Source organism: Gobius niger (genome assembly GCF_951799975.1).
Source record: "Gobius niger genome assembly, chromosome: 21".
Lineage (NCBI taxonomy): Eukaryota > Metazoa > Chordata > Actinopteri > Gobiiformes > Gobiidae > Gobius > Gobius niger.
Window position 1 is genome coordinate 22,755,026 of NC_136872.1, and position 25,857 is coordinate 22,780,882.

The following is a 25,857-nucleotide window of genomic DNA, read 5'->3' on the forward strand; positions in this document are numbered from 1 at the left end:
GATTAAGATGGTGGTTTGCGCCCCCAAAAATATATAGAATTTTGGTCAATATCGCCCAACCCCGATTCATTTGTCATTCCAACATTTATGTAGAGTTTTCACGTATTGACAGTGTGTATGAGCAAGGCCTGTAACTACATGGATAAGAACAGCATTAAACTACTATTAAAACATCGTGGCCCCAAATCACTTGCTAAATACTATGGCTGTCAGATGTATCGGCATCGTATTGATATCGAGATACAAACATTCAAATCATTAAAATGGAAAAGCAATATATAAACAATATAGATTTTCATCAGTGAACTCTCTTTTGCAATATGTTTTTTATTTTTCTGAAAAATGCTTGGTTTTCACCGAACATAGTTATATCGTATCAATAGAGATATTTCACATGAATATAGATACAGACGGCATCTCTGGAATCACCCATATATGGTCATGTTTGAAAACAGTTAAGGGGGAAAACAATTTGGAGAAAAATCTAAACTTTCTCTAATTATTCAAAAACTACTTTAACAAACGCTGAATTATGAATATAGTTTTCTACTTAAAGATACAAAGACATGGAGAGGAGCAAAGTGGTTCAACAGCCCATATATACATTAAAAAAAATGAGAATGCTTACTTGATGCTACATGTTAGCATCGGGCTAATGCTAACGGTTAGCTAGCGCGAGCTACAACTGCCGTTTTTTTCACTTCTACTGAACAATGTACTGTGAGAAAATATCCATATGGGCCCGAATTACACTGGACTTTATTTATGTGATAAATAAGTTCATATTCCACCAGAAAATGGCTAAAAAGAGTGAAAAATTTTGTTTCTCTGAAGATTCTATTTTCCCCCTCGGCGAAGCCACGCCCCCTCCTATGACGAGATGCCGTCTGTATCTATCGAGATATGAAATTTCGTCCACATCGTTCAGCCCTACTAAATACACAAACATAACTGAAAAAGTAAACACGCTAACGTCAGCCACGAGCTAACGGCTAATTAGCGTCTATGCTAACGCCTGATAAACGTCATTTTTAGAGAAATTACTCGTCCAAACAACACAGAATGCAGTTAGTACTAAACATATACTCCTTAAACAGATAGTTTTTACAGACTTACAGGCTGCCCTGGCTTAAGACACAGATAGGCATTTACAGAAGTGGGTTTGACTCGCTTTTCTCGTGAGACAGGAAGTGGCTAACAGCGGCACTTCCTGTAGTACGTACAAATAAAATGGACAATATAAAAGTATTTCTAAGAACAAGTAAAGGTTGTAAGAAAAAGAAAAATGAGAGCCGGAACACTAATTATTACTATTTAATGATTCTTTTTCTAGCTGTTTTAATCTGTTGTTTATATGTAGCCTCTGATTTATTTGTGCAGCTGATGTACTTTATTAATCCCAAAGGAAATTCAGTTTATCGCATCGTATCGTATCGTATTACATAAACGATTTGTAAAAGGTTTTGTCTGGGATCAGGCAGGAATTAGATATTGAAAAACATTTAAAAAGTCCAAAACGCAAACATCTTGTAGTCGCCTCAATGTGAGTAAATGGGTTAAATAAGAAAAGTCACCATTTTCCGGTTAAATTCACGGAGAAAATTAGGAAATCGTTTGTTTCCAAGAGAAAACTGTAAGAAAACCAGCCTCCAGTGTCAACCTTTAATCTCGACAAACACTTTATAGTTATTCCAGATTATTATAAACCATAGATCTACAAGTTTCCAACATTTAATCATTATTCGCATCCTTCTCGAACATCTGGTCGCCTCCACCGAGTCGAAGAGGGGACAGGAGAGCGACGCAGCGCAGGTTAATTGAGGGCCGAAAGCGCGGTCGGCCAAGCCTGGAGTCGGCGGGTGGTTTTAGCGAGAGCGGACTGTTCATCTGCTCACACCTCCGACACAGCGGGACCTCGCGCTTCTTAAAATATCCACCAGGACAGAGAGGGGAGGGGGGTTGAGTCTGCACAGCGCCCCCTGCTGTTCAGAGAGGGAGCGTCATCAGCCTTTCAGAACCGACCACTGGACTTTAGTACACCTGATCCTGGAGTTTTGTATAAGGTTTAAGTGAAAAATCTGCAAGAATTCAATTGCTTTGTGCGGATCAGAGTCGAGGTGGGAAATATATCGTCTACGAGGACGTTTGAAGATCTACAAATTTACAACATCGAGTTTATCTCCAGTGTCAAGAAATGGAGGAAGAAATGGGGGGAAAGGAAAATGGGTAAAGGGATAGAGAAACTGGGGACAACTGGATAATAATGGGGGAAAAATATGTAAAAATATATACATTAATCAACCTCTTAACTACTGCCGGAACCAAGCACATGTCCTCCAGTTTGGCTTTACCCAAATCAAAGCTGCTTGAAAAGAGAATCAAAACACGACAAAAGCGCGATCGAAAAGTGACAAAAACATGGCAAAGAAGCTTTAAAAAATGTGAATAAAAACACAATGAAAACGCAGCAAAAAAGCCACAAAGAAGCAACTACGCGAGGAAAATGATCCATTGAGATGAGTTTTGTAGGTCTTAGCTTTCAAATGAAGCGTTACTCTGGCCTGTAGGTCGTGACCAGTGTTGGGGGAAACGTTTTATAAAAGTAACAAGTTACAAAAATATAATACTTTTTTTAGTAACTGAGAAATAAAACGTGTTACTCAAAACAAAACGTGGAAATATATTAGTCATTACAATTCAAGCAACTCGAGTCACAAGTGCATTTAAAAGTATGAACGAAAAAAGGCCAAACTCCGCCCGAATTAAATGTAGCACCAGATCAAATTGGGGGTGAATAAGATCAGCAGTTTGTAGTTAAAGCCACTACGCGTAGAATTTTACCCAATAAATAAAATAATAAATAAATACAAGCATTTATTTTATGACAGATATTTTCATAATTGTAAAATATCTCATAAATGTAAAAACAAACATATATGAGGCTCACCCCTCCTACGATATGACTGTAAACTTTACCGGGAGTGGGTGCGTCTCCAGCTCGTCTCCATGGAGATGTGACGAAAGGCAGTAGAATTTGAGATTTAAAACAGGCTAGGTTCTCATCCAAATGCATCTTTTATTACACACTGCAGTAATAGCATTTCTGTGTTGAGCTGGTCATTAAGAGCATGTTTTGTTTTGCCGGCAACAGTGTAGTCCAAAATGTTACGCAGTGTACCTTTAACGTCGTCATAACGAAACAGAGAGAGTGGAGAAAGAGAAGGAAATCTTAGACTGCATTTTTGCTCGATGGAATTATGACTATTTTCAGTTTATATTTTGCCAAAAGTAACTCAAAATAGTGTAACATTTTTTGAAACAGTAATATGTACTACACACACACATGTCAACACCGACAGTGACCTTTTAGATTTGGGTAAAGCTGAACAGGAGATACACTTGGTTAAGATGGGGGCTAAGAGGTTGAAACAAAAATAAAAAAATAAGTGGAAAATGAGAAAAAAAATAGTGAAAAAAAATAAATAAGTGGGAAAAGTGTTTAAAAAATGGTAAATAATGTTAACCTCTTACCCCCGCATTAACCGAGTACATTTTCTCCAGTTCGGCTTTACCCAAATCTAAAAGCTTCTTAATAAAACAGGCGACAAAACAGCACCAAAAATATGACGATGAGAAAGTGCGCTCTGTTAAAAGGTTATAAGAGGAGGCAGAAAAAGGGAAAATGTTTTTTTTTTCCAGCCCTTTTAGTTCGTTCAGGACAATTATCTTCTTGAGCCACAAAGCCATGTAAGTTTAAATGTTTGCAGCACAGTTTTGCATATTCCTAACGGACGGCAAACACACCGTCATCGAGAAACTCCCCAACACTATGGAGAACCCGCCCAGCCTTAGTTGAAAGCTCAGCACATCAGGCAGGAACCCTCTGTCCTGAGCTCCTCATCCTGAACCTGTGAATCCCTGTTTACGCCGCTCGGGCCGCGCTGTCTCGGGTTCGGAGTCTCTCTCCTCTTTAGGTGTAAATGACTTTGGACGCCCATCTGTTCGCTCGCCCCCTGCAGAGAAATGGCCTGCATGCACTTTCTGCCTCTCCTTCCCTCCTCTCCAGTCTCTCCATTACTGTAATATCGGGTTTATTTATGCCAGCACATGCATAATACAACAGGGCGGTGCAACAGAGCCCCCGAAACATACGGCGGGAACACGGAAACCGCCGGCTCCTCGTGCTGTGTGCCGCCATTTTAACGCTTTCCTCAAAATTTCTTAGTTTGGTGTGAGAGATAATGAGAGACACTGCAGGTTTGGGCCAGTTTGGTTTCCTAATATATAAACATTCACCTGGAAAAACCCAAAAAAAACCTGATCTTCACCATAACATGTTTAATTATTGCACTGATTCAGTATTGTAAATTCAAGGGTCACATTATCTCCACATAAGTAGCACCTACAGACTACATTCTTCCACTAATAAGCAGCTTGTTTTAAAATTAAACAAGAAACCTAAATGAATTAAACCTGGAAAGATCCATTCAGATTTTGTCACAGAAAATATGGAGAATTCTGGCCATTTTCAGGCACAAAACGCCTTATTTTTATATGAAAACATGAAATGACAGAAAACTTGCAATACATTTTCTTCTCATATTTATACCAGTAATGTTCAGTAGAAGTTTCAAATTGATTCATCTAAATTTAAAATGTTCCCCTATTCACCTGCAGCGTTTTGCATTTAAGGCGAGACGCTGCAGGTGTAGTTTTCTTCCTCAAAGGGACTATACAGAGTTTAAAAAGGTTAAAATTACGTATTTTCCTCCCCCTACATCAGGGGGAGGCAAGCTTTCTTGGCGGAGGGACAATTTTCTTTATAGTAAATAGACCGAGGGCCGAAGTGATTGTTAGCCCAAAGTAAAGTGCAACACTGGAAAAATGACCATTGTAAATGAGATAAATGACTTAAAATGGCTTGAATTTAAGTTCTTCTATGTTGATTTGAGTTGGTTTGAACTGATACAAATGCTATAGCGCCAATGGAACAAGAATAAAACCCACTTGAAATCAGACAAATAATTGATTTTCACATGAAATGACACAAAATAAGAGAATAACAACTACTAGAGGTTTTATCTCGTCTAAGACCGGACCTAATCGACTCAAACCTTAGATTTAATCTGTTAATTCAAGTAGATTTATGTCATTTCTTCCTTAAAATGATTATTCTTTTTCCAGTGCACTTCTTTCAAATGCCAGTGTTGTTCATAATATATGACCTCATTGGGTGCATTGACAGTATTTCTATCTTTCTTTCTCCCATTTAACTCTAATAATGTTAAAAGTACTCTCTGATTTGTGTAATAATGTTTCTCAAAATCATCTCGAGGGCCAGAGGTGCTGCGCTGGAGGGCCGGATTTGGCCCCCGGGCCTGACGTTGCCTCCCCCTGTCCTACATGCTCCAGCCATGTCCTAATGTGTAGAATGACACAGACCTGTTCACACAACTGCCTCTAAAATCCTGCACTCAAAAAGGTGTTAATTCGGGTCTGAAGTTCCGTCATGCACGAGCTTAATAATGAAGGTGCAGTTAACATCTTAGTTTTAATGTCCAGAGAATGAAAAGACATGAACTTTGTCCCTTTGTGATCACATTTTGTCTCGAGATTTCCCATAAATACTCACATGTTTGGCATCCACGTGTAGCACGAAAGGTTGTGACCAAAATGAAGCCGTAATCCAAATATGGTCATTTCCTTTGTGGGAGAACAGGGCGCATGTGAAGACAAAGGGACTAAACTTTAGGGCCGTTTTCATTCCACTCTTTAAACCTGGCTCTATCCATTATTCAGATTTTCACACAATAAAATGATAGAAAACCTTAAAAGAAGTAGAAGTTCTGGCATCTTAGGCTTAGCTCCGCCCCCTTTACCCTCATTCACCCCATCTCTGAGTCCGCTCTTTGTGACGAGATCCCACAGAACCGAACCTGGTGTGCGTAAACGGCGTTCAGACAGCGCCTCCGATGATGTCACCTGTAAACCGCGAGCCGGGGCGGCGGCGGCGGCGGCGTCTCTTTGATCGTCCACAGGAGCGGGTTTAATATCGAGCGGGACAGAAGCAGGTGCGTCGTCTGCTGCCGCTTCAGCGACTCCGGGACAATGGACTTTCTGTCATCGCCGCGGCCCTCGCTCTGACCCCGTCCCACACCCGGACACGGCAAAACCGGCCCGGACGAAAACTCGGGCTCAGGACGGGATGATGAGAGTCAGAGTCCGATGAAGCAACGCCGTTTTAAAATGAACCAAATCTAGTGGTGACTATGGTAACAATCAAAGTGCTGAAACATTTTAGATTTCAAATATTGACTGTTGAAGCACTAAATGTGACAATAATAACTTGTTTTTGTCTCCTTTTTGTTGCCATTTTGATGCTTTTTTCTAAAAGCTTTTAGATTTGGGTTAAAACGTGCTCGGGTCTGACTAATGACTAACTTAATGCAGGCTACTAGTTACCATAGACATGCACTAGCCTAGCATTAGCCTAGCGCCACGAAACTCTTCAAATATAAAGACTGCATGAATTATTTTATTTTTTTAAAGAAATCAACAACACTCTGGATAACTAGGAAATCAGGCCCTATGTACAAAAAAAATCTTGAAATATCCCTTTAAATGATCTTAAATCTAATGCTTCTTAATGAAATTTTAAAGGGATATTTCAGGATTTTTGACATAGGGCCTCATTTCCTAGTTATCCAGAGTGTTGCTGATTTCTGAAGATATTTTTTTTGTAATTCAAGCAGGTTTTATATTTGAAGAGTTTCGTGGCGCTAGGCTAGTGCAAGGCTAGTGCATTTCTATGGTATCAGCTAGCCTGCATTAAAAACAGTGAGACCCGCTCCACAGAGCACCTGAGGCAAATCACTTATAACACCAGACTAACTATATAAATGTCTGTGTCGATAGAGTAATTTCAACCATTTTGTATTTAAAAGAACTTATATTTGAGCTGCATCAGCTTCGTGTTTGTATAAGCTATGCAGCGGCGGAGTGATCTGCGAGAAAATAGTCCCTCAAAATGTGATCGTTCATGTGATGCAGGTCAGTTATATTCCAAACATTATTCTATTGACACAGACATTTATATGGATAGTCTGGTGTTATAAGTGTAAGTGTATAACTGTTTTTAATGCAGGCTAGCAGATACCATAGAAATGCACTAGCCTAGCACTAGCCTAGCACCACGAAACTCTTCAAACATAAGAACTGCATGAATTACCAAAAAATATATCTCCAGAAATCAGCAACACAAATGAGGCCCTATGTCAAAAATCCTGAAATATCCCTTTAATGCACAAAAACAAATGTACATATTCCATTTTTACTAACATTCAAACAGGGGAAATGTCGATCTTTAATGCCTTAATTGAGGATTGAGCACTGAGAAGTGAGCGTCTCCCTCCCGTCTGCCCGCGGTCGGCCCGGGTCCCGCCGGGAGAGCCTCGATGTGCACAGCGGGTGCAAAAACGTCCTGGTGCCACAGTGTACGTGTGAAAGAGAGAGAGGAGCGAGAAGTCTGAACTCTGAATCACCTCCCGCCGCCGCCGAGCGCAGGTGACAAACCTCCACCCAACGCGAAGCCAGGGAGGTTCACCCGGTCAGGGGGAGCAATCTTCAAACACCTGTGCACCGGCCCACTCCGTACATTCAGTTTATACCACATATTTCTCAAATGGGAATGACTTTTTACTTTTATCAATAGCAAAGGAGAAAACAAGCCTCTCAAAACTGACTTTAAAAATGTGCAAAAGTAACGTCGGGGTCACGATTTTACAAACAGATGCAGATCGTGTCATACAAGGGGGCGTGGCCTGACCGAGGGGGAACAAAGCCTCTCATGAATCACAATTTTTCTCCATTTTCTGGTGGACTGTGAACATATGTATCACACAAATAAAAGTCAAGCCAAAATCAGGTCCATGTGAAGGATTTTTCACAGCGAATTGATCAGTCGAAGCGAAAAAACGGCACTTGTTGCTAGTGTTAGCATACGTAGCATGAAGCTAATGTAGGTTCCTGGTTAGCCTTGTCCATTTTTTAAGTATTTATGGGCACTTTGCTCTTTTCTGTCTCTCTGTGTCTTTATTAAGTTGAAAATATATACATAATTCAGCATTTCTTCAAGTAATGCTGGAGAAATGCGAGAGAGTTCAGGTTTTTCTGTTCGTGTTCGGGAAAATCCACTGTTACCAAGGAGATCCGCCATGTTTGTGGGTGTCTGCATCTTCCCCAGACTAACATTAGCTACAAGCAGTGTAAAAAGTGGAGGAAAAATGGAAAAACTCCGTTCAATGTATTTCCCAGCAGTGACTCAGCAGCAACACTGCGGTGTCCAAGTGTTTTAACCTCTTAACCCCCACCTGAACCTTTTTCTCCAGTTTGGCTTTAGCCCAATCTAAGAGCTTCCTGAACAAAGCGACAAAAACACAATTGAAAGGCGAAGAAAAAGCCACAAAGAAGCAACAAAAGAGCAACAAAGAAACAACAATACCATGCAGGGAAAATACAATAAAAAGCAACAAGAGCACGACTAAAGAGTGGCAAAAACGTGATGAAAACAAAGCATCAAAAAGCAATGAAGAAAGCAACAAAAAATGACAAAAACAGAAAAAAATGTGACTTAAACTTATCTTACAAATGGGGCGTTAAACTGGAGAAAATGCACTTGTTTAATGTGAACAATAACTCCAGTATTTTAACTTCCAACATATCCATTTGTTTATCATTGCTGCAAATCCCTATCCTGAACTCCATACAGGTGATTCCAAAGACGGCGTCTGTTTCCATCTCTGGGAATATTCGAAGCTGCAAGAGCGGGAAAACTAAGGAAAAACAACTGATATTTCACGGACCACACTGTCACACACTGTATCTTTATTTGCTTGAGAATAGTGATAATCCATCATTTATACAGAGACATGGAGAGAAGCAAAGGGGTTCTACAGCCTTCAATACAAAAACAACAGAATGCTAACCATAGCTAGCGGCTAGCTTTGAGCAGAGACTTCAAAAACCACTGAATCCAGACCAAACGAAGCTTAAAATGGAATTATATTAGGACAATTATAACTGAGACTGAACTTTTGGACATTTTATAAGTTTCATAAAGTGTTGTTTCAGGCTTAGTTTGCAAAAAAAAACAAAAAAAACGTGTCGATCTCTGCCAGATGGATACTTTGATGTAATGTGGCTTCAGAACTGAATATTCAATCGTCATTTCTTAACCCGTTTTTAAATGATTAATGTTAAAACACATTGAAGAGCCTGAGCCAATTACGGTATTGACTTATTATCACGACATTCTCAGGATATTTTGTGCCAGATTTCACAGCCTCGTCTCATGTATGTGGGTGTTATGTGTTATGCCTCAGTTTGATCGTGAGTGTCACATTAGTAGTCGATCCCCCCCTCCCTGTTCTATAGTATTACATCATGTGCGTACAGTGCATTTGACCCGTTTGAGTGTCTGTTTGGGGACACTCGATCCTCCGTCTCATTATCTCGCTCTCCCTCCTGGCTCCGATGGGCCGTGGCTCCGTCAGTGTGAGCGTGTGCCCCGTTGGGTTGCCATATGTCGGGCATTAATCCCCGTCACTGCCCCCCCCCCCCTCCCTCCGCTCTGCGCCGGCCCGAGAACAAAAGAGCGCTCTCCCGTAGTAGACGGCGTAATGTACACAATATCCAGGCATAATGTACACCTGACCCACTTTAGACGCCTCAACTTTCACCTTTACACAACCTCCAGCAGGAGCTACGTCTACATGTCGACAAATTAACGCACAATGGCAATGTGGATGCAGTTTCACAAGAGGACAAAATATACAACAGGATGATCCTGCTGACTGGGGACTGAGTTACAAATGTATTTTTATAACTAACAGGCAGGAATGGGCGGGTCGATTCCATATAGTATCGATACTTTTTAAGTATTGATGCCGCGTAAAAAGGGACTAATTTGCATATGGAAAAAAAGGCAATTTACCTCTCAACACATTGAGTGCCAAAAACGGAAAAACATGTTTTTGCGTTTGTTTAAATTATGAAACTAGACACTCTAATACACCTTATGTGTGATTTTGGGAGCTTTGTAATGAACAGAAGTGAAATAAATCTGGACATTTTCTATATTATATTATGGAAAGATCGAAACTGTTGAGATTTTACCATTTCTCTGAGTTTTTAAATGGTTCAAAATCGGTCCATGGACGGCTGAGAAACATCCTGTTAAAGTCTTCAATCCAAGAACCAGGCTGTGATAAAAAGACAATGTTGAAAATGTACTTGAAACGGAGATGTTTAGGCATTTGCCTCTTCCCATAACGTTAGTGTCTGTCCAGAGAGGAGGACAGGAGTTAATCAGAAAGGAGATGTTGCATAAAACATGCAATATCTCCATTCCTAGAAATAAATCTGTGATTTTGATCCAAACTTGCCTTTGTCTAGCTTAGATTTCTCAGGAACTAAGAACTAAACTGTTTCCACCTACGGAGAGCTTAGAGTCTCAGCTTTCAAACAAGCCATATCATGTTTCCATAGATATAACACTGTGGTGCTACAAATATCAAGAAAAAGTTTCGGTCAAAGTTTTGGTCTTTATCTAGGCTGCGGGCTGAATGGAACCTTAGTTCGCTGACGAAGCCTTTTGGATGAGAGGCGAAACGTTCGAGACTCCAACCACTGAGTACAGAAGACGACTTGAATACCTTCATTGAAGATGGACAACTCCCGTATGACTGAGAGCTTCACACAGACGTCATGAAAAATGTCTGGATTGTTGGCACTCTACAGCTAAATCCCCAAAACAGTGCGGCCTCAATGTGTTGCCCCCACCTGAACTGAGCACATTTTGTCCGGTTCAGCTTTACTCAAATCTAGGAAGACAATTTTAGATCTGGGTAAAGCCAAACTGGAAAAAATGGAGGTCAAGTGGAGGTTAAGAGATTAAACACAAAAAAGTCGTCAATTTCACCCAAAACTGCAACTGAATGTGCTTTGAACCATGATTTTATCATTATTTTCCAAGAAATTAAGATTCAATGCTAGTTTGAATCCAGTTAATTGCTTTTCAGTGACATTTAAGGCCTTGATTTTGGCACAATTCATTCAGCCTAATGACTTTTAATGCCTCATGGAAACCCTGCAGACTCTGGGGTCAATCCATGTCCCATGAATCCTGGCATTGTCATCTTAGAATACGCCCGTGCTATCAACTTCTGTCTCAATATTCAACACAGTTATCGAATATCTTTGTTCCGTCTCATATCGTGCAGCACTATCCTTTTCCTCATTATTCACTTTGATTAGATTTATCCCATTTGGACGACTTAATAATTCACCCAGGTGTCCACTCCACACTTGCAAACCCTGACCTCCGACCTCCCCACAGCCTCAAATAGAAGCTAATTCCTCTTGCTGCTAACGCTAACGCCTCCTGTAATTCATTTAAATTAGCGCTAGTGCCTCCCGCAGTTTGTTCTTTGCCAGAGTTTGATAAACAGGGTAACAAGACGCCGGTTTGCGGGTGAACTTTAACCCTGGGGGAGTGGGTTGTGAAAGGATGTTGGGAATGAAATGGAAAAGTAAATGTATTGTGTTCTACAACCAGGGCAGTTTAATATCCCTGCCGGGCCACCGTAGAGTCTTCTGCGGTGTTAATATGAAAATCTACTGACCCTTGACCGTGATGCATTTTGGAATAAAATCTGTGAAAGAATGAATTTTATGGTAAATATCAGTGTCATTTCTTTTGACTTTGGATGGCCTTTAAGGAGGTAATTTTCTGCTCCGCTGACGCCTGTGGCTGTAGTGGTCATAAAAGCATTCGCAATGAAAAAAATAGAGCAAGTGCTACGCTAAAGCTAACCAACTTTGATTTGTTTGTTCTGAGATTTTTAGTTTCCTAAATCTTTTGTTTTATTAACTCAAAACAAAACAATCACAACATATTTGAATGCTATGCTACAGAGATTTAGCCTAAATGTGTAAAATAATGCTAATGCTAGGTGCTTTGTTTTCTTTTAGCCTTTTCGCAGATTCAGGAAAGTGGCAGAGTTTAACTAAAAAGCTCACATTAGACAACCCTTTTCACAGCTCAACTATAAGATAAAGCAAATCATAACATAATAAATGCTTCACTAAAGATAATCGTTTTCGATAAAAGATTTACAATACAGACTTGCTTATTGCTAGATGCTACACACTCGCTTCTTTATTTACTTCTACCTCTTCCCTATTTTAACTACGGACTTATATAATCATAGTGAATAAGATAAAACCTTTCATAATAACTTACTAAAAATGCTATGCTAACGATAACGTCACAATACACTCGCTTATTGCTTATTGCTTAATGCTTGGTGCTATATGCTAGCTGCTTTCTTTCATCATTTTTGTTTTCACATTTGAACTAAGATATTTAATCATACTAAATAAGACAAAACATTTCATAATAATTTATATAAAAATGCTACGCTAAAGATAACTGTTTTCGAAAGAACCTTTACAACGTGGACCTGTTTCTTGCTAGGTGCTACATGCTAGCAGCTTTGTTTTGAACTGCAATATTATTTAATCACACTAAATAAGATAAAAACAATTTATAATAACATTTTAAAATGCTACGTTAAAGCTAACTGTTTTCAGTTTCAATAAAACGCTTACAAGCTTATTGCTAATCCTATCTCAGGCGCTATACGCTAGCTGCCTTGTTTTCTTATACCTCTTGAACTACAATATTATTTAATCATACAGATATAATAACATAACATATTAAAATGCTACGCTAAAGATAACCTTTTTCAATACAACGCGGACCTGTTTCTTGCTAAGTGCTACACGCTAGCAGCTTTGGATCCTTTTATCTTTGACCACAAATGAACAGCTGCAGCCTAATATTTACTCAGATAAGATAATCACATTAACATTTTAAAATTCTACTGTTCTCAGTTTCAGTAACACATTTACAAGCTTAATGCTAATGCTAGCTTAGGTGCTACAGGCTAGCTGCTTTGTTTTCTTTAACCTCTTGAATTACAATATTATTTAATCATACAAAATAAGATAAAACAATTCATAATAACATTAGAAAATGCTACGCTAAAGCTAACTGTTTTCAGTTTCAATAAGACGCTTACAAGCTTATTGCTAATGCTATCTTAGGCGCTATAGGCCAGCTGCTTTGTTTTCTTTTATCTCTTGAACTACAATATTATTTAATCATACAAACATAATAACATAATAACATTTAATGCTACGCTAAAGATAACGATACAACCTTTACAACGCGGACCTGTTTCTTGCTAGCTGCTACACGCTAGCAGCTTTGTTTCCTTTGACCTCCTCCACAGATCACCTCCCGCATTATTATTTACTAAACATACTTTATAATTTGGGCTGAAGGTTCGGACGCGTCATTTTTCCCCATCCGCTCTGACGTTTTATGAAGCCATTTTCTGCTCCAGTGTCACCGCCGCCTCTGATACATCCATCTCGCTTTGAGCCTGTCCACGTTTTAAAAGATGACACCTCGGGAGCCTCCCCTCTCGTCTTCCCTGCTCTGCCGCCGCTAATCCCTCGCTCCGCCGTCTCCCTCCCTCCTCATAAATCCTGTCACTCGGACTTTGCGGCGTATCACTCTTTGTTTGCGACTTTATTTGACGCTTGTCGGAAGAGGACGATCTATTCTTTTTAAGGAGGCAGCGGAGAAATGGGGAAAGACGAACACTCTTTACTGGTTTCGGTGTCACTGAAAGGACTCGTATTGTTTGTGAAAGCAGTGTCTGGGTAAAAAAAAAAAAAGTTTGCTTGTTTTATTCAGGCTTTTAACAATAACTTTGCAGACCCCAGAATCTGTATATTTCATGTGTTTTAGAGCTTGTTTGTCTGAATGATACACAATAGTTGTCATTTGCCTGTTGGAGCCAATTCGCCGGCTCACATGTAGTTTTTGTTTGTTCTTTTTCACGTTTTCTACTCAGGTAATGTCTTGGTACGAACAGACCACGCTTTTCTCTTAGGAGGCCCTTTTCTCGTGACGTCAGGCTTCCACATTTTACTCTCAAGGCAATCTATCTTCGACTAAGATTCTATTGACCGTCTACAGGAAATTTAACAGATCACAAGCAAATAATCCTGAAATAAGGTGTAGTTGAGAGGTCTTTCAGAACTGTTAGCAAGAGGTGAAAACTTGTGTTTAAAAAGATTAGTTTATCTTATCTTTATGCTGCATATGGGGCTTAAAAATTAGACTTAAAGCCGAACTAAGTAATTCTAGAGGCCATAAGCGCCACTGCAGGTGTCGTAGCATGTTGCGTTTTTTTACTCATTAATTGTCCGTGAGAGTAAATACTACACTGACAGAATAGACAAAGGGAGAGAGGGATATTGTACATCCAATTACACAAGGGAAATCATTTTTTTCACTCAAACCTGGCTGTAAATACTGTTTAAGTGGCGCTAGCCCGCAGTTAGCTTTGCCCGTTAGCCTGTTAGCTTCTTCTTTGTGATTCCATTAGTGTGTATTGGTGACTCCGGGTCAGAGGCAGGAAAGTTGCAAGATGAAAGACCCTCCAATCATCCCATTAACACTTGTATTACCCCCAGAGGGACCACGGAAAGGATTTATAAACAAGTTACTTAGTACTGCTTAAAGCATTGGTATTTTACGTTCTATAAACTTGCAGTTATGTTTCTGATGTAGGAATTCCACAGGGCATTAAATCAAAGCCTTAAATGTCATTAAAAAGCATTAAGCTCGATTCAAACTGGCATAAAATCGAAATTTCTTGACAAATTATGACAATACATGGTCCAAAACATTCAGTTGTAGCTTTGGCTGATATTGAATGATTTTTTTTTTTTTGCTTTTTGTTTCCCGTTTTGTCCAATTCTCTTTCATCTGTTTGATGGAATGTTCGCAAATCTTAAGGAATTAAATAAGCACCAAGTCCTTCCTGCATTTGCGGCATTAAAATGTAGTATTTGGGCATTAAAATGTCATTAAAAAGCATTACATTTGACTTGCTTCTGCCTGTATAATGGCTGGTGGGGCTTCTCCTTCTCCTGCTGGCAGCTGTGGGAATGACTTCATAAAAAACTTCGTTTCGATTTACGGCCTGGTTTACAGTTTCAATGCGGCCTGATAAACACACTTTAAGCGTCTCAGAACAGATATAATGATGGATTATTGGCTTTTAAAAATGTGGAGGCCAGTTTTGGGTTTGAAATATTAAAAATAAGTTTGAATTTAGGCCTGAGTTTGTCTTCCTGACGTGGCCTTCCCTCTCCGGCGGGGACACTGAACAAATGCGCCTTTTTGCAATTAAATTATGACCACTCAACTTGCGATTTTGGACTCCATGTTTCAGTCTCGATGCATCAAAACGCCCTCTCTCTCTCTCTCTGTGTCGTTGTGACTCCAGCTCAAAGCAAACCGGGGCTGGTGTGGACTCAGACGGATGCTCTCTGCTCTTCCTGCGCTTTGATTGGGCAGATGAATGACTTTATTGTGCCGCTTCTTCACCCGCAACATGAAAAAAAAAATAAAAAAAAGGGGAAAAAAATCTAGCTTCGCTTCATCGAAAAGAAAGGAAAACGGATGGACAGAGAGGCCGGCGGAGGAATAGAGCGAGGTAGCCAATAACGCGTATCGATTCTTAAAAGGGAAGTAGAGCGGGAATAATAAAGGAGGGCTCCTTTAAGGGGGAAGGCATTGATTTGGCGGATGACACCTCGCTCGCGTCTGCGGTAGTTTTTATTTTCCCGTTCGTTCTTGTAAATCTCTCTCTCCGACAAAAAGACAGCGGCTGGATAAAGAAACGTCCGGATATTTATCAAAAGGGACTGTGGTTCATTCATATTAGAACTGCACCGAGTCTGAGTGGATTCAGGAAACAAAAGACGACAATCGGATAACGGCTTATGCTTGAAATATCATAGTTAAGAACCAGACACTACCCAACAAGGAATTATCCACACTGGTCGAGCATTACTGCAATACAAACTACAAATTAGTACTTAAGTGAAAGTACTTGCTGTGGACAATAGTCAATTGATCAAAGTGGAAAGTAAATCAGTTTTGTTTCTACAAAAGCTTACTTCTCCCTTGATCTGAGGGGTCCAAAGTAAGCTGCAAAGGTGGTCAGTAAGTAAGTAAATTTACTGAGGTACTGTACTTATATTACTTACACATATATCTTATGTGTTGTACCAGTCTCCTCTATGGAAACATTGGTATAGTTGTCTTATATAATCTTGTATGTGTTGTTTATGTGAGTCTTGTCTTTAGGTGTTTATATGGTTGTATGTATGTCTTTTTATACTATGGACCTAGAGTCTGAATAAAGAATAATGATATATGTGTTGATAACATATTAATTGACTCCACAGGAGGATAAGGAGGAGGTGGACGAGGAGCAGTGCAGGACACCATGCTCTGAAACAGGGACAAACAGGGGGGAGGAGGCGCTGCACCGTTTTAGAGAAGACTGAAGGCTCTGGTTTCCCCTGCAATGGTCGCGCTCAGTCGCAGCGGCTCAGGACCATAGACATTTGTATTTGACCTTTATTTAACCAGGAAAGTCCCCCATCTCTTTTTTTAGGGGGGTCCTGGTCCCAGAGGAGAACCTACTGTACATGTTTTAGTGGTAAGGGGTAACCGGAGTACCCAGAGGAAACCTACACAGACACGGGGAGAACATCCCACACAGAAAGGCCCCGTGTCCAGGTGGGAATCGAAACCCAGGACCTTTTAGCTGTAAAGCACGAGCACTAGCCAGTCATTCCTCACTCCTCCCCGTTTACCACAATGACCGCGCTCGAGGGGGAAATCATGGCGGATTTACAGACTCCTCCCCCCCAGCTCTGAAGAAGCATGTTCCTAAAAAGGGCATAAGGGCGGGATCTTCACTGTAGACTCCGCCCTTGTGTGACGTGTAGTTCGCGCAGCTCCAATGCTAACAGTCCGACTCTCATTAGTGCGAGATTTCGAAAACCCTCTTTAATTGTAACTAACCCAGCGTGATCACAGGAGGAACATCGAGCTGTAGAAAGTTAAGGAAAATTAGAAACCAGGCTTTAAAGTTGTTTTTAATGCGTCTAAAGTGCAATGCTTTTCCAATGGGGGACTAGCGGCAATATGGAGGCACTACAACAATGCTGGCCCCTGGTGTCGTCACCACAAAGCAGAGTGTCCAGCAGCCATCACTCACTCAGGACTAACCCAACTCCTGACCGTACTTTTTGTTGTAAAAACATGTACAATTGGTGGATCCTCCATCCAGGTGATCCTGACCATGAGCCTGGCTTCACATGTGGAGACGTCCCGCTCCTTACAGGTCACTGCAGCGGCATCGAAGGTTGGATCAAATACAGAGGACAAATTTCCCTACGGGGACAATAAAGCACACCTGAACCTTAAAGGAACAGGCCACCATTTTTCCAGACTAAGATATGTTCTTACCTGAGCTTAGACGAGTTGATGCGCACCTGTCTGGTCTTTGTGCCCGTGGAAGAGCTTAGTAGCTTCCAACTTCACCCCCATTTGGAGCTGTAAGAATACATTGGGAGAGGCTAAACGCTAACAACATCTTTGGTCGTTTTACGTGACTGAGGGCACACACAAAGACCAGACAGGTACGTATCAACTCGTCTAAGCTCAGGTAAGAACATATCTCAGTATGGAAAAACAGTGGCCTGTTCCTTTAACCTTGATGTCGGGTATTTATCTGTCAAATATATTACTTTGTAGAACGACAGCTCACACTAAACTCCAAAAAGGTGGAGTTTAATTAAAAGCTTAGACGACAAAAGAACAAGGTGAAGTCAGGAAGCTCATTTTAACAAAATAATTCTAGCTGTTTAACCACATGAACGCAGCATAATATTCAGGTTCAGCATCATTTACAACTATATACAACTTTATCCAATATGGCGGCGTGAGGCGAGAAAAAAGGAAGAACTATACTACGCTTTAATGTATTCTTTGAGTGGGTTCCTTTACATATTCTGCCCTTCAAAAATTCGAAACCAGATCCAAAAGACTTTCCAATTACTAAAACTCCTCCATTGTCCGCTCATTCTTTTATTAACCTGCTGGTATTGTTGCTAATCCCGTCGGTGTCTCTGTCCGTTCCCTCGGAGGAACAGGTGCGCGGCGCGACCCGAGACAAAAACACTCCTGCATTTTTAACCAGCGCCGATTAAATATTAAACGCGCCACACCGGGCTATCGCTAACGCACACACGCTAACGGCTAACGCGGGCGCTGAGCCGACAACTTCTCCGGGTCGATGGGCTAACGCTAACGTGTGTGCGCCGTCGGCTCGGCTCCCCGACACGCGCTGAACACGGGCGGGTCACATGTTAGCGTTTAAAGGGATGGAAATAAACAGACTCTCTCAGTTCCTCTCAGTGTTTCCTGTTTTTAGAGGAGAAGACGGTGGCCCGGAGTGTAAAAACAGGCTAACTGGTGCATCAAATTTAACTTCCTCGTATTATAAACATATTAAATAACAATATTCTTAAACAATACGACAGTTTGAAGTCAAAAAGATAACGTAATATATATACTTTATATTCAGGTTTTGATGCTGTTGGTCATGAAAAATTTAGGGAAAAAATGAGAAATTTGAAAGAAAAAAAAGTGGGAAAAAATGGGGGGAAAAGTGGGGAAAATTGGAAAAAAAAGAAAAAAAAATTGGGAGTACTTGGAAAATTGGAAAAAGCGTGGAAAAAATTCGGTAAATATAGGGAAAAAATTAAGAAAAATGTGGAAAGACTTTTTTCTGCCCTTTAAAGGAAGTATTTAAAGGAAGGGTCTTGGTTATTTCACTTCAAATAAATGATACAAATGTAAAAGAAATTAAATAGAAGGAAAAGGAATACATTTACATTATTAAAGGAGCTATACCTGATTTTTCTTTTTGTAAGGTAAAATTGTTTTTGCCCCATAAAAGTATGTTGTAAAAGTAGTCATTTGTGAAAAAAGTCTGATACGTGAGATTTCCGCCATGTTATGATTCGTTGATATACAAATAGTCGCATTTTGACGAAAAAGGTTCAAAATTAGGTATAGTCCCTTTAATCTGCTTCATGGTTCCATATGACAAATATTTCATTATAGGTATAAAAAAAAGGATTGTTCAGGTATCGGTATCGAAGACCAAGTATCATTAAAGCACCGGTATCAATATAGAAAAATGTAACAGTACCCAGCCCTCCATTTTGTAGATTAACTTTTTCAATTTTCTCTCCTCTGCCCAGTTAAGACAAAGCACTCTTTTAATGAAGTAAAAGCAGAAAAGAGGTTTACTTAAAGTGGAAATATGGAGTTATGTTATGTATAGAATGTGTAGAATGAGCTCAGACCTGCCTCTAAAATCCTGCACTGTCACTCAGAAAGGTGTTACTTCGGGTCTGAAGTGAGACTGCAGTTGCTCATTAGACCTGAGGTGGCAGTAGTGAGTATAAAATAACCAACTTGCATCTAGCCCCTTTAAAGTGAGCCCCTACAGGTGAATAGGGAAACAAAAATAACTTTGTCAATAGCCTATAAATTTGAAACTTTTTTCGGAAATGAGGAAAACATGTATTGCAAGTTTTCTGCCATTTTGTTTTCGTATAAAATGAATTAAAATTGCATTGATATTTTCAGCAACTTCATCTATTCCAAATCATGAATAGAGCAAGGTTTAAATAACGTTTTTTTCTTTAGTGACATATTAGTGAAAAAAGATCTGTACAAATCATAACTTCACCAAGAACCCAAACTGAAATGACCTATTACTTTGCTTTAGGTGTGGATTATTTTAGATTCAGTTCAGAAATGGAGGAGAAAGTACTAAAATACACTTAAACAAGTACAATGGCCTTCAGACCGCTGTGATCTTCCACCGCTGCCTCACCCTCCTCACCCTCCTCACTCCTCTCTTCTCTCGCTCGTCGCGGGGAACAGACTTTGAAGTGCGGCAGAACAAACCATAACAACAGGAAGTTTTCAATGCGCCGCAGCGAGAGGAATGTCACATGTGGGCCGCCGTAGGGAGGGGAAGAGAGAGCGCTCCCACCTGCTGATGTCATGAGGTGGATCTCATCGAATCTGGACACAGCTTTTCACCGGGAACTACACAGTTACAGCAAGAAATGTTGTTGCGGCAGCCATCTTAGTTTTACTATGAGTGTTCATTTTTCAGGTTTGGTTGAAAATAAGTATAGGAAATTGATACATGCTTCAGTAAAATCCATCAGGAAGATAAACAAGCATTGAAGCGGGAGACGACGGTTAATTGCGGCCACAAAATAACATGACGTAGCAATAAGTCCTGTTAACGTCATACATATACGATCTAAAGTTGGATTGTACGTGTAAAGTTGGGGGCAGGGAAACCATTTGTCTGCTCAGGCGTTGGTGTGAAAGGGCTCTTACGACCAAGGCCGGATTTAAGCAAAATGGGCCCGTGGGTAAAAGATTTTTCAAGGCCCCCCATATTCTCAATATATCATTATTTATTTATATAGCGCCTTAACAACATCTGTACTTAAACCGTCTGTCTGTTGGATTTCTCTCTCCCTACAATGAATGGATAAATTAATGTTTTTAATATTAAACATGCAGAAATAAGGACTAGTTTTAAAAAAAATGACAAATTTGTGAAAAAACAGTTTAACATAATGATGATAATTTGAGCTCTGTGGCCCTCGCGGAAGAACCTTTGCTACTGCCAGACAGGTGGGGGGATATATTTAAAAGGGGGTCTGGGGGTCCTCCCACAGAGATTTTTTATTTGTATTTTAATGGTGCATTTTCATACATTTTAGCAGACAGAATAGTTTTTTTTTTTCCCCCAGTGTCAACTCAATGAAAATGGCTCAGACCTTGTTTAGAACTGGTTGTTTTAGACCCAGATTAGTCCTGGTTCAGTCCTGGTTCAGTCCTGGTTCAGTCTTGGTTCAGTCTTGGTTCAGTCTTGGTTCAGTCTTGGTTCAGTCTTGGTTCAGTCTTGGTTCAGTCTTGGTTCAGTCTTGGTTCAGTCTTGGTTCAGTCTTGGTTCAGTCTTGGTTCAGTCTTGGTTCAGTCTTGGTTCAGTCTTGGTTCAGTCTTGGTTCAGTCTTGGTTCAGTCTTGGTTCAGTCTTGGTTCAGTCCTGGTTCAGTCCTGGTTCAGTCCTGGTTCAGTCCTGGCTCAGTCCTGGCTCAGTCCTGGCTCAGTCTTGGCTCAGTCTTGGCTCAGTCTTGGCTCAGTCTTGGCTCAGTCTTGGCTCAGTCTTGGCTCAGTCTTGGCTCAGTCTTGGCTCAGTCTTGGCTCAGTCTTGGCTCAGTCTTGGCTCAGTCTTGGCTCAGTCTTGGCTCAGTCTTGGTTCAGTCTTGGTTCAGTCTTGGTTCAGTCTTGGTTCAGTCTTGGTTCAGTCTTGGTTCAGTCTTGGTTCAGTCTTGGTTCAGTCTTGGTTCAGTCCTGGTTCAGTCCTGGTTCAGTCTTGGTTCAGTCTTGGTTCAGTCTTGGTTCAGTCTTGGTTCAGTCCTGGTTCAGTCCTGGTTCAGTCTTGGTTCAGTCTTGGTTCAGTCTTGGTTCAGTCTTGGTTCAGTCTTGGTTCAGTCTTGGTTCAGTCTTGGTTTAGTCTTGGTTCAGTCTTGGTTCAGTCTTGGTTTAGTCCTGGTTTAGACCTGGTTTAGTCTCAGGTGAAAAGTCATCTGATAAAGCCTTACATGTGAGGGAGTCTGCAAAGAGAGGGAACTAATTTGACAGCCCGCACTGCGCACCCATTTTTCTCCTTATGTCCAGGGGCCCTTCAACCTGCCTGGCCCCTGGACTTAGCCCTTGTAAACCCTGCATAAATCCAGCCCTGCTAACAACAGTCCTCTGGTGATACATTTCATAATAAACTTGAAGTTTTTCCACATATCTCTAGGTGCAAATGCGCTGCTCACTTCAGAGCTAACATTAGTACGTTTGCGTGGCTTAAAGGGGCTAGATGCAAGTTCGTGATTTTATACTCACTACTGCCACCTCAGGGCATACGTGTAATTTTTAAACTCTGTATAGTCCCTTTAAGTCGCGCTAAATTGAGTTTGTTTGTAACTTTTTAAGAAACTGGAAGAAAACGTTAGTAAGCACACACGACTTGTAATGTTTTTGTCACCAAAGAGCAACGTTTAAGATAAGATAAGATAAGATGATACTTTATTGATCTCACAGATGGAGAAATTGCATTCGATGAGAGAGCATCCGGCAGCAGCACCCATTCAGTGCGCACCACTCTTTTTCCACTCTTTTTTTACCTCGTCACAATCACGTTATCGCCATGGAAACCGGGGAAAAAAATCACCACACCTCATTAAGAATATGATCACAGTGAAATCAGGATTAAAACACGTCTAAAAAGGGTCTAAAATATACCACATGTGACTTGAACATGTCTTAACGGGGTGTAAATCCTGTAATAATCATTTCCCCTTTAGTTTTCTTGATAAAATTGCCACTTAAGTCAAGTAAAACTAATCACCACCATCACCTTTATCCATCAAACTCAGTAATATTAGGTAAAAACCTGTCATAAAAGCTTAAGTACAGAGGATATTTTAATTTCTATTTAATCTATATTTAATCGGGAAAGTTCCACTGAGAATGAGAACCCCTTTTCCTCCACAAAGACTGAAAAAGAGCCCCTGGAATCGAACCTGGGACCGTCTCACAGCGCGGCGGTTCACTACATCCATAACAACAGCCATTATCTCTCCGTCTGAGAGGAATAAACGCGATGGGAAATAATGACGCGGCTGTCGATTCCGTATAGAGCTACAAATGACTGTGAAGGTTCGAGTCGCTAAAGACAGAGGCACCTGCTTCTTTCTCCTCCTGATCAATCCCTCCATCTTTCATCCCTCCATCTTTCATCCCCCCATCCCTCTCTCCTCTTTCGGAGCGGAGAAGTCGGTGTAATGTAAATGATGTGCCATCGATTGCCTCTGACGGTGCAAGGACGCTCGCCTCTCTCCTCTGTTCCTCCCGCTCAGTGTTGCTTCTTACACAAAAATAGAGTTCGTCAAATAATCGTGGTTTAAGGGGCGACCCTGCAGGTGAATAGGGGGGAAAAATTAACGTAGAGATATCAATTTGAAACTTTAGCTGTAGATTACTGACATGGATATGAGGAGAAAATGTATTGCAAGTTTTCTGTCATTTCATATTTTCATAGATATCATTTTAATGCGTCAAAAAGGGCAAAATGGCCAATATTTTTCAATGATGATAATGGATAGAGCCAGGTTTAAATTGAGGGTTTTATTTTGTGATGTATTAGTTACAAAGATTCTGGATCTTCTTACATTTTTGAATAAGTTAATTACAAATGAGAAACCTGAAAAAATTCCGAATCCGCCGCCTTGTTTTTTTGCAATGAGACATAAAAAAACCCTCTGAAAACGACTTCAAAATTGTGTTAAATCCTGTAAAGTTTGGAGTCTGTAGGAGCATATTTGTCATTTGGTGCGACCACTTATCATGTGGCGCGACTAATAATAGCAAAACCTGTATTCTATATTTGAATTCTAATTAAAATATCAAATTCTGTTGCTCAAATATTAATCTCCGGCATGCTTTGTTTAGATGAGTGGTATTCAAAGCTTTTGATCAATTGTATCCAATAAAATAAGTCTGAACTATATTTAAGAGGGGGAGAGGGACATTAAAGAATAAAGTTTGACTTTATTTTTTACAAACACTAAAAGTAATGCTCGTCATATAATTAGAATATCATGAAAAAGTGCATTCACTCACACACAACTTCTGTTATTCAACTTAAACTGTGAAACTAATATACACTTAATATAGACTCATTACATGCAAAGGTAGATATGTGTAGCCTTTATTTGTTATAATTTGGATTATTATGGCTCAGCTTATAAAAAATAAAAAAAATTATAAAAAATCTCATAAAATTAGAATATTTTGAAAATGGACTTTGAGCCAAAATCATCAAAATTATAACAAAGGCTTAAAGGTGCTATGCGCAACTCTAAATGTTAAAATAACCGTTTTTCTCACCCATACATGTTTAAACAATTGCCTGATGTGCTGATTGAGCTCCTCTCTGATCACTGCACTCGCCCCTATAATCCTGTGCAGTAAAATAAATAAGACGGATTCGGGACGGAATCTTAAGGTTTTGAGCCTGAGCGTGACGTCATGCGCGTTCACGCGCACCTGGCTCTGGGGAGTTTGTTGATTCGCCGCCATTATCCGCATCAGCGAAGACAACTCCGCGACTTTTGCGAAAGTAGAGGGTGGATTGTAAGTGACCGGACACTTGTTCATCCCAAACCCAAACGCAAACTCAACGTACGATAAAGAAGATCAAAACTTTGTCTAGTGTGACCGAAAAGGGGCAGTTTGGAGTCAAATAGGCGCCGCAGAGACGAGTCAACATCGGACAAACTACCTCCGGTCCGCTCTCGGGCTCACCCGGACCTCAGCTGCTTTCTCCTTACTACAAGGGTAAGACACAGTCTCTAATGTCTAATACGAGGTCCGATACAGTAAATCTATGTCAACAAATGACGATGCGTAATACGTGTAATGCTACGTCTTTAGCTTGTAGCGTTAGCTAAATGTACGATCAGAATTGGTTTTATTGCCATTGTCAATGAGCAGGTTCACAAACTTGGAGTTTTCTTCAGATCAATCGTACAACATGAAACATAACATAAAAGATGAACACTATGTTTCAGTGTTTGGTTTACCGGGAGCCTTTTACGTTTCGCTCACATCTTCAAAATGATGCTAATGCTAAACGGGGCTCATGTCCTTGACCAACACACCGACTTAGACTCAACTTTGTCTTATATGTTTACTTTTGGGGGAAAATCAGTCAATTGTTCCCAGAAACGTGGCTGTTGCTGTGCACTGATTGTAATACATTATTTGTGAAGAGCACATGCAACCCATATAAATGTTAGTCATTGTTTAGTCCTACTTTAGACCTGGTTTATGTCTAGACCTAGTTCAGACCTGGTGTAGTCCTGAGTTAGTCCTGAGTTGGTCCTGGTTTAGATGGTGTGTAAATTGCTAATACATAAATAAATAATAATACCGTAATAATGATAATCTCTTCCAATCTTTACTTGGTTTGGGGTCAATAATTTATTGATGTGCATTTTTTTGGCTAAGATATTGTATGTTTTCTTGTGCACAGGACAGAGTTTGAGCGAGAACTGGCCACACACACATGTCTCTGATTATGTCGCCCTGTGTCTTTGTGGTATGTTTGTAATGCAGTTCCTACTGTCTTTTCCTTGTAAAGGTGTGAATCAAGTGTGTATGTTTTTGTTACACAGCCCTGGTGGTTCAGTGCGGAATCAATTGGATGAACTTCCCATCATTGGGCTTGAGGAAGGACTGCAGTTATAGTAGACTTGGTGAGGACTAAATGTCTGTTTTGTTTTTTAAAAAGTCATGAACAGGATGTAATGTAATATAATGTAGGTGCATTTGTAATACTTCTGCATATATATCTGCATAGTTTGCCCACGCGGACACAAGATGTGGATGTGGAACAGCCATAACCTCTTCAAATAATAAACCTGAGAATGGTGCATCTTCTACTATGGGATACATCATTTCTACTGCGTACCAGCTGTAAGGGAGTTTTGGACAGAGAAGAGGGCTGCCATTATAAACCCATTACAGACTAAAAACAGTGTTGTTGGCCTTGGTAAGTTATAAACTGCAGATATTTGCAAATTCTCTAATAACTGACGTGCATCTGTGTTTCTATTTTAGCTGACGGACAAATGGACTCCAGGTAATTCAGTGGTTTATGTGCTTTGTCTCCGGCCTTTTTTGTTTCATTTGTAAATC

General features: G+C 40.3%; 1 protein-coding gene across 1 annotated transcript in view; it reads right to left on the minus strand.

Moving 5' to 3' along the window:
• dachb (dachshund b) overlaps positions 1 to 25,857 on the minus strand; it is a 157,337-nt gene that overhangs the window by 67,130 nt on the left and 64,350 nt on the right. The gene's annotated exons all lie outside the window — the stretch shown is intronic.